Here is a 9,996-nt window from a genome sequence, read left to right on the forward strand (position 1 = left end):
AAGACAATTGATAATTCTGGGAGAGGGAGAGACCAAATGAAACTTAACGGCTACTTGCTTTCCTATATGTAGTCTGTAAGATCACTCGTATTTGTCGCTTCTTTATTATTATTTAAACTGTTCTTTGGGTCACTCCCCTTTTATATTAGAACAGCTTTCAAACGTGCGTAGAATTACTTTACTTCTGGTCCACAACCGGGAGAAAGGCCTAGAATGAAAGAAATGAGAGAATGAGAGAAAACCGGCAGTTTACGGCAATAGTTACTTGAAATAATATTGTCTCACATTATAAGTGCGCAACGGAAAACTGGAGAGAGAATGAGAGAGGTCGCATCAGAGGAGCAGAACGTGTCTTTACTCTTTCGTATTTTCTGGTTTTCAAAGGGAGTGGGGTTACAAAGGCTAATATGTGGCCCGGTGATCATTCTATCTTTGTCTAGTCGTCTTGTGCTGATGGTATCCGACTTGTTCTACTGTACGTATGTATTTATCTGCATGTTAAAGATTCTTCTATCCTTCATTTAATTATTTATTAACTGAATAACGTAACATCGTCATCGACATACACAACGGTTAAGACAAATATTAACATCACTACGATTAGTCAAAACCTTCACTACGATTTAAACGAAACTTTCATTGATACACAGTACAATTAAGATAGAGGCTTATTAGCACTATGACCGCACACTGTGTGAACACGTGAGGGACTGGTTGGGATTGCTTTTCGTCAACTTGCCAGACTTCGTTAATCTAGCGTACATACATTCATCTACACGGGATGAGGAATCAAATACAATAAAAATGTCGTGTGGCTAGGGCCTCCCGTTGGGTAGACCGTTCGCCTGGTGCAGGTCTTTCGATTTGACGCCACTTCGGCGACCTGCGCGTCGATGAAATAATGATGATTAGGACAACACAACACCCAGTCCCTGAACGGAGAAAACCTCCGGCTCAGCCGGGAATCGAACCCGGGCCCTTAGGATTGACAGTCTGTTACGCTGACCACTCAGCTACCGGGGGCGGACATCAAATACAATAAGACAGGTATATAATAATAAGATAGAGAGTGCGGGGGAGAGAGCAGAGATCCACTACTCGAATTAAGATCTTTAACGGACACGAGGTTACCTTTGCGTACAAGGGAACGTGCCGATAACCGCATGATCCTGGTCAAACAGCTGGCCGGAGTGGCCGTGCGGTTCTAGGCGCTTCAGTCTGGAGCCGAGCGACCGCTACGGTCGCAGGTTCGAATCCAGCCTCGGGCATGGATGTGTGTGATGTCCTTAGGTTAGTTATGTTTAATTAGCTCTAAGTTCTAGGCGACTAATGACCTCAGAAGTTAAGTCGCATAGTGCTCAGAGCCATTTGAACTATTTGAATCAAACACATCAGCCGGTATCCTGTTTGTATAATCGACCTAACGCGTGTGTGAAAAGGGCCGTAAAGCGTCGAGCGATTTCGTTCGTCATCTGATGTTATCGGTGGGGGGCAACAGTCGCTTTAAGAGCGGCACTGTGCACGTGGTCGACACGAAGGCTCATGAGTCAGAGAGGACAAACCGTTACGAAATTCACTAGCCAGAACCTAGATCTTATCATTTCACACGGCATACGGGGTAGCAGTTAATGTAACAGGGGAATCTAAGAGGCTTAAACCTTAGCACTGGCTACCACGTGGAAAGGAACAAGAAAAAGAGTCCTTTCCTACACATTTTAAGGCAAATCTGAATAACTTTGACAGAAAGCAGACATGAAGTCCTGGCCAACGCAACGATGTGCTAGAAATAGAACGGATTTGTACATTTATCAAATATTCAAATACCTTCGTCCTGAATTTGGAGACAGACGTACTTCAGAGGCAACCTTCCCTTCTACAATAACCTATGAAACCTTCCCTTACAATTTCTATCTCTTCCATAATAATAACAATTGAAATCTTCCCTTTGAAATTAATTCTCTTTCTCAATAATAATAAGTGCAATCTTCGCCTACAAATTTAAATGCTGCTTATTGAAAGCGATTTGCTGATTATTTGGTCGCAACATAGAATGTGTCGTCGTCGTGGCGCTCGGTCGTTATCTGCAATAACCCAAAACTGTTCCTTACCTTTTTTTACTCTTACTGGATCGCCATCTGACTGCTACATCGAACTGCGACATGAATATACTTACTCTGGTTTACTGTACTGTAAAATAATGCAATATTGCTGGCAAAAATTAATTGCATTCTGAAAACGATTCTTCAAATATTTACTGTTGGTAATGAAATGATTTTACAAACGTTCAATTGGGACTTACTGTTTACAATAATCTTACAACTAGGATTGCACAAACATACCTTCAGTAGTCTTGAGAACAGTAATTCAATAATATAAGTTCCTCTTATTATAATAGTTAGCTGATGTCTCTGTACATCCGTTTATAATCTCTGGTAAATCATAGCTGGTGGCTGGCAGGCACACCGCTCCTCTCAACCTCTCGCTTCAGACCTGCTACCGACTCGCTTCACATCTCGCTTACTACTAACTTCCTACGAACGCTAAAGTGCGGTCTCTCCCGCCAACAATGCTTTCTGGAGGAGACCATCCCTGCTACCATTACAAAATGTATGAATACGCAGTCTTTCCCGCTCTTTCCTTAAAATGTATCCATGCGCTGTCTCTCACGCCCTTTTTAAAATTATATCAATGTGCGGTCTCTCCCGCCAACGATACTTTGGTGTAGACATTCCCTCCTAACACAATTATTTCCAAAATGACAAATATTAATTATTTCTACTTAATCCTGTTAATAAAATATAAACATCTTTCATAAATTGTAAATTGTGGTATGACAATAGACAATACAAATATACACGTGTTACACGGTACGTCTGCTCCCTTAGCTGTCTTCTTACACTCTTACACTCTGCCCTCTCCCCCCCCCCCCCTCCTCAGCGGTCTGTCGAACTGGCGGGCACGCGCCTAAAAACTGCCGTGAACAACCTCTCCACCTCCCAAGCTTTTTTCAGTCAACCGACTATCTCTGGTCACTACCTGTTTGTGTCTTCTCTGTTCTCATCCCAGAGTTGAAGAAACTAAGTTGGTATTACTGTGTACAGCTTCTCTGCTACGAAAAGTCGACTTGTTCCCAACTACTCTCAGGGATAGGAAGGGAAGGACATGCGATGTATTCACACGAATAGCGCCTGAATAATAGCCTAATAAAACGAGGGTCACTCCAAAAGAAATGCACACTATTTTTGTAAAAATAAAGTTTTCATTCTGCATGTCTGAAAGTGTAAATACATCCTTCACGCTTGTTTTCAAACCTAATTCAACCTGTTCCCGTGAGTGGCGCCGTCACAGCATGTCTTCAAGGTGGCTGCTACACTTGACGTTCGTCAGAAGCAACGTGCTGTCATAGGATTCCTGTGCTGAGAAAACGAGACAGTGGGAGTCATCCACAAGAATTTGAAAAAGTTGTATGGAGATGCTGCTGTCGATCGCAGTACAGTTAGTCGGTTGGCAAGCAGGTTACGTGATGAAAGCGAGTACGGAAATATTGAGGATTGTCCTCGCAGCGGCAGGCCTGCACACACTCCAGACAATGTGAGGAGAGTTAACGAATTGGTGACTGCTGACAGACGCATCACAGTGAACGAATTGTCACGCTACGTTGGGATAGGGGAAGGAAGTGTTTGCAGAATACTGGAAGTGTTGGCGTTAAAAAAGGTTTGTGCCAGGTGGGTTCCCAGGATGTTGACAGTGGTTCACAAAGTAACAAGAAAAACAGTATGCAGCGAACTTTTGGAACGGTACGAGAATGGTGGAGATCAATTCCTTGGAAGAATTGTGACAGATGATGAAATATGGCTCCATCATTTTTCACCAGAGACGAAGAGGCAATCAATGGAGTGGCATCATGCAAATTCACCCAAGAAAAAAAAAATTCAAAACCACACCTTCTGCTGGAAAAGTTATGGCTACGGTGTTTTTCGATTCCGAAGGACTATTGCTGTGGGACAAGTGGAACCACCATAATTTCTAATGCATATGTGTCGACAATGACGAAATTTCAAGTTCGACTTGGACGTGTTCGACCACATCGGCAAAAGCAGGATGTTTTGCTGTTGCACGACAGTGCACGGCCACATGTCAGCCAAAAAACCATGGAAGCGATCACAAAACTCGGATGGACAACACTGAAACATCCGCCTCTCAGTCCTGACCTGGCCCCATGTGACTATCATCTCTTTGGGAAACTGAAAGACTCTCTTCGTGGAACAAGGTTTGAAGATGATGACTCCCTTGTGCTCGCAGTCAAACAGTGGCTCCAACAGGTTGGTCCAAAATTTTTCCTTGCGGGTATACAGGCGCTGGTTCCAAGATGACGTAAGGCAATTGAGAGGGATGGAAATTATGTGGAGAAATGAAAATATTCTTCCTAAAGGATGTATCTACACACTGTAAGTCTTTCAAACATGTAAAATAAAAGATGGATTTCGAAAATATAATACGCATTTCTTTTGGAGTGACCCTCGTAATAACTGAATGTATACAACCTATTTACAATTTTTTTGAGTACTGTCATCCGTCGACATGCGGTTGCGCGGCGCCCATGGCAGTACCGCGTCATCTGGAAGGTGGCAGAGCAGCCGCCTGAGTTTTTGCATTCTCGTCGTCACGGCTTTAAAACTATGACAGACAATCTTGTGTTGTTATTACTGTTATGGTACGGCACAAATGGTGTCGTTTCAGCATAACGTTCCATGACCGTACAGATCCCAATTCTTTGAATGTGTTTTACTAAACGTTCAACGTTGTGACACTGTACTATTTCCGCTTGTGCATGTTTTCAGGGGTACATTCGGCCATGATTTCATTCCCATACATGACAACGCGCGACTGCATCGAACAGTGCATGTGGCTCGAGATGATATTCGGAGAATGGACTGTCCTGCCCATTCCTCCAACTTACATCCATCGTGCACATGTGGAATGCACCACGGATACGTACTGCAGCACGGTCACACGCTCCAACCACCATCCAGCAATTGTTAATCGAACTGGTGGACGAATGGAACGTCCTACCATAAGAAATTGTTACTAGACTCGTGCCAGTTTTGGGAGTACGTTGCGGAGCATGCATTGCTATCTCTCCTCCAACAATGATCAGGTCACCTTTGCGAATAGCGGTGACATCGGTGCAATTATTGCACTGGAATTAAAGTGTCGTTTATTTTCGTCTCACTTCTTATGTCAGTTATCTCCTGCCCTATAATGTGTGTCTTGTGAGTTGAGTGGTCAGTGCGTCTGGGGTTCTTGTTCGATTCCCGGACGAGTCGGCGATTTACTCCAACGAGAATTGGGTGTTGTGTTATCATCATTTCATCATCATCGCCACTCAAATAGTCCAGTGTGGCGTCAACTGAAAAGACTTGCAACATGGCGGCCGAACCTCTCAGTGGCACACGATAATTTCATTTCATGCTGTAATGTAGCAGCCATTTCTATATATATGGTCCTACTTTAATCGAGTTATGTTACTTGGCAGTGACAGATCTTCCGAAAGTTCCTTTCGTCCTTAAATTTTGCGCATCACTGTGCGTAACTCAACTATTATTTTCGGCACGATGAAGGGATTTATAAACTGTTTTCACCCATACGGATAGTGATCAGGTGCTCATGATACAAACTGTAATGCGTTTTCGCAATTTTATTCGTAACCGCGACAAAGAATGAATTTTATCTTCTATGTAAAGCTCTGTTTTTGTGTACAGACTAGCAGACCCCGATGAGTTGGATTCAATGCTATTACTGTCTAACACCAAATCGCGGACTAAAAATGCACTAAATATAGAAATTTTTCTATTGTTTTCGCGGTCTTAGAATGAGGTCAACACTCGAAAGATATATCGATGTGGCTCAGCTAACTTTCTGTTGTACTAGAGAAATCCGGACAACGTTTCCCAACACCTACATTTCCAAGCCCTAAGATACAAAATGTTGACGCACTTCGGTATTGCATGCGAAAAGACCATCCAACGAAAATACAATAAATAACAGTTATCAATTTAATAAATTTTGTCAGTCTGCCCGCTAAAACACGAAGGATTTGATAAAGTGTTGTTGTGCAGTATAGAAATAGTTATCTGTGTCCACCGCAGTTCCTGTGTCAGCAACGTATAAATTATACATTGAAAACTAAGAAGTTGCTACGAGAATTAAAACAATGCTAATGCCATATCATAGGTCAAAATATTTACTACACACATAAAATGATGGTATATGGTTTCCTCAAGAGAGCATTATGTGTTCTGCCTTCCCATTTATTGACTGCATTGCCGAGCTTTACTAGCTCTACTCCCTGAAAATTCTAGTACGATGAAGTCATTGCCAAATCCACTTTTCAAGGTAAGAGAAGAAAACTTATTTTTCCTAGCTTTTAGTTCATTACGTAAGTCGTACCACTCGGAATGAATAAATCAGCCTCAGTTAAAATCTGGTCTACAAAAGTTGCTATGAAATTGTAAATGGCAGAATACTGGGGGGATCACAGTCTCACGTAGCTACAGCCCAGCCCCAAGTTATCTCATTTCAGTAATGCAGAGTTAGAAAAGAATTCGCTCATATAATTCATTTCCTGCCGGCCTGTGTGACCGAGCAGTTCTAGGTGCTTTAGTCTGGAACCGCGCGACCGCTACGTCGCAGGTTCGAATCCTGCCTCGGGCATGGGTGTGTGTGATGTGCTTCGGTTAGTTATGTTTAAGTAATTCTAAGATCTAGGGACTGATGACCTTAGAAGTTAAGTCCCATAGTGCTCAGAGCCATATTCATTTCCTCGTCCTATTGCATTTGTTGTCGATAACTGCATGCACTCCTGAAAGATAATTATCGCTGCAGGCAGTCACCGTTCCAGATGGACTCACTTGTCACTGAAACATGCTCTTGGCCGTGGCTGTCAGAATGACGTCAGTTTTCTGTCACTCACTCCACTGTCCCTTGTGAGATTTAGAGTAACTCAGTAAACGGTTTTATTAGCGTTGTAACTTTTTTCTCTTAATTTCGGAACAAGAGAAATCCGTAGCATCACCCAGAATGGACTTTTTTTTTTTTTTACTGAATATCAGCGTGAGGATATATGCAGGAATACTCGCGCAACGACGAATTCATTTCAGCATAGGACATTCACCGGCTGCAGAATTTTTTTTTAATCCGTCCGCTGGCGAATTCAGCAAACAGGTACGGAAAAAAATTACGTTTTTTGTAGCATCGAACAAAAATACCGGTCGTTGGGGACTAGTACTACTGTCAGCGCATAGGCACGGAAAAATAAAATAATTTCAAATATCAGGAGAATAGCACTGAGTTATGGACGCCGCCGTCAACGCATCATAAATAGCGGTATCGCGTTAATATACGCGCTGTACACGCATGTTTTTAACCAATTGGCGACCGGTTTTCGCTACCGGAGTTTGGAAAGTGAGAGCTGTTGGGAAGGGCCATACATGTAGGGGAAGGGGAGGGGGGTGGACGGTTTGTGTTGCGAAGTGTGGCGCCAACTGAATACTTGTCACGCCAGCGCATAAAACCGCCAACACTTGCACATCGACAGCAGTGCACGCTGTAGTAAAAACGACGCACAAATATATACAGAGCGTTCTTCTTTTTCATACCACGCGACGATCCAGCGAGCGGGTGAGAGAGCGTACATATACGTGTGTGTGAACGTGACCGTGTGCAAACTGGCGAGGCGCCAAATTTTCCGGACTCGAACATCGATTAATTCTTTTTTTTTCACCACGGCCATCCCTTCTCTTTCGATTCGCGTGCTCCGCGTCCTTTAGCAGAACTAACTCCAGTTTTTTTTTTTTTTTTTTTGTTTCTCTTCCTCTTTAGTGCAAGAGAAAGAGACAGAGACACTTACACAGAGAGAGAGAGAGAGAGAGAGAGAGTGACAGACAGGTCGCGTAATGTGAGCGCTACACGAAAGGCAATGCGACTGGTTTTCGCACACCGCCGTTCCCATTCCCTTTCTGTCGTAAAATCCGGCCGTCTAACGCGCGCTGCAGTAGTAATCTTCGTATTTTACGGAAGCGGCGAGTGCTTTTCGCTAATCTGACGTTTTTAACGTCGAACGCAAAAATACGGGAGTTAACGGCCGTCAGCGCGAGCTGCTGATACTTTGTTGTCGCGCGTTCGCTATCCCTGACGCTGATGACTAAAGCTCCGGTGTATTTTCCACCGGTGCCAGTTTCCGCTGAAATTATAATTTAGCTGCAAACGCTTTCAGAAACACGGGCGTTCCGTTGCCGTTCCTAACAGCAAATGGGAGACCTACCGAGACAGCGAAACTGCAAAGTGCCCACGTTTTCGATATCGACATGCTAAAGTTAAAGGAAATAAAAAAATACAAACCTGCAATATCCATTTCCAAAAGTGTAGTTAGTAAAAGAGGGATAATATGCTTCCTGCGGCTGAATGTCTGTACTGGAATAAGTGTCGAGTTTTCTGCTGCAAATAAAATTTATGGTAAATTAGGCTAGATACAACATTACTCGGTCGTTTTCTTGTGGGAGGGCCCGTCAACTTGATTATATTTGAAAAAGCCCTCACTCCACCAAGCTGTGTTTTAAAATATTTTATTTGCGCTACTAGTACTTTTTGATTTTTTGTGATCTATCAAAGGCTTTTGAATGGGTAAATCTTGGAATACTTCTAGATAAGCTCAAGTACTGTGGTGTGAATGGGACGGTGCTCAAATGGTTTAAATCATACCTAACTGGAAGAGTGCAGACAGTTGAATTAAACAGTTCACATAATATGCAAGAAACTGGTGATTTCTCAAACTGGGGAACAATCAAGAATGGGGTGCCGCAAGGTTCGGTCTTGAGTCCTCTGCTGTTCTTAATATATATTAATGACTTGCCATTCTATATTCACGAAGATGCGAAGCTGGTACTTTTTCCCTGATGATACAAGTATAGCTATCACACCCAACAGACAAGAATTAACTGGTGAAATTGTAAACGATGTTTCTCACAAAGTCATTAAGTGGTTCTCAGCAAATGGGCTCTCATTAAACCTTGACAAAACACAGTATATACAGTTCCACACAGTAAATGGAATGACACCATTAATAAATATAGACTTCGATCAGAAATCGGTAGCTAAGGTAGAATATTCAAAATTTCTGGGTGTATGCTTTGATGAGGGGTTGAACTGGAAAAAAACACACTGAGGAACTGCTGAGACGTTTGAGTTCAGCTACTTATGCTATTAGGGTCATTGCAAATTTTGGCTATATACATCTGAGTAAATTAGCTTATCACATCTATTTTCATTCTCTGCTTTCGTATGGAATCATATTCTGGGGTAACTCATCATTGAGTAAAGGAGTGTTCATTGCACAAAAGCGTGTAATCGGAGTAATTGCTGGAGCTCATCTTGAAGACACTTATTTAAAGAGTTAGGGATCTTCACTGTAGCCCCACAATATATAAATTCACTTATGAGATTGGTTATTAACAATCCGAACGAATTCAAAAGTAATAGCAGTGACATGGGTACAACACTAGGAGAAAGGATGATCTTCACTACTCAAGGTTAAATCTAAATTTGGCTCAGAAGGGGGTAAATTATGCTGCCACAAAAGTCTTTGGTCACTTACCTAATAGCATCACAAGTCTGACAGACAGCCATATAGCATTTAAAAGGAAATTAAAAGAATTTCTTCATGGCAACTCCTTCTACTCATTAGATGAATTTTTGGATATAATAAATGGGTAGGTAACTTCCCCAAACCCCACAAAAAAATTATTGAGTGTCATGTAATATTTTGTGTAATGTAATATCTTGTACAGACATCTTTTATTAACCTGACACGTTCCACATCATTACGAAGTGTCGTATTCATGATCCATGGAACAAGTACTAATCTAATCTAATCTCTAGATGCACTTGAGGACGGCCGGCCGACCGGAGTGTCCGAGTGGTTCTAGACGCTTCAGTCCT

This window comes from Schistocerca piceifrons, chromosome 8 (genome assembly GCF_021461385.2).
Source record: "Schistocerca piceifrons isolate TAMUIC-IGC-003096 chromosome 8, iqSchPice1.1, whole genome shotgun sequence".
NCBI lineage: Eukaryota > Metazoa > Arthropoda > Insecta > Orthoptera > Acrididae > Schistocerca > Schistocerca piceifrons.